Consider the following 483-nt stretch of genomic DNA (forward strand, 5'->3'; position numbering starts at 1 on the left):
ACGATTAAACAGGATTAAGGAGATAAGAAGCAAATTGCACAAATATAAAGGTAATTTACTTAATTTTTCATTATATCATGATGTCATGGCGAGATTGCGTCAAGTAACACAGGAGTTCGTAAACTTGTGGTATCGAAAGTCGAAATAGACAGACCTATCCGTGTATAACATTAAATTGACTAACATTTTTTTGAACTTCGGAAAAACAGGAATCTATCATATATGCAGATAATATTGAACACTATTCAAAATATACGTCGCTCGTCATAAGACCGTGTTTTCATCTGGTCGTCATAAGGCGAAAAAGATATATATATATATATATATATATATATATATATAAATCAAGATTGCCGTTAACACTGTTAAATTATATATATAAATCATCAAAGAAAGGTAGATACAGTGCTCGAATAAAGGACATAATAATACATCGTGTAGCATAGCTCTCAACGAATGTAGTCCTGTAAATAAATGAATAAA

The sequence above is a fragment of the Anneissia japonica genome, unplaced genomic scaffold (assembly GCF_011630105.1).
Source record: "Anneissia japonica isolate Jap-2015-1 unplaced genomic scaffold, ASM1163010v1 scaffold288014_len389662_cov180, whole genome shotgun sequence".
In the NCBI taxonomy this organism is placed as follows: Eukaryota; Metazoa; Echinodermata; class Crinoidea; order Comatulida; family Comatulidae; genus Anneissia; species Anneissia japonica.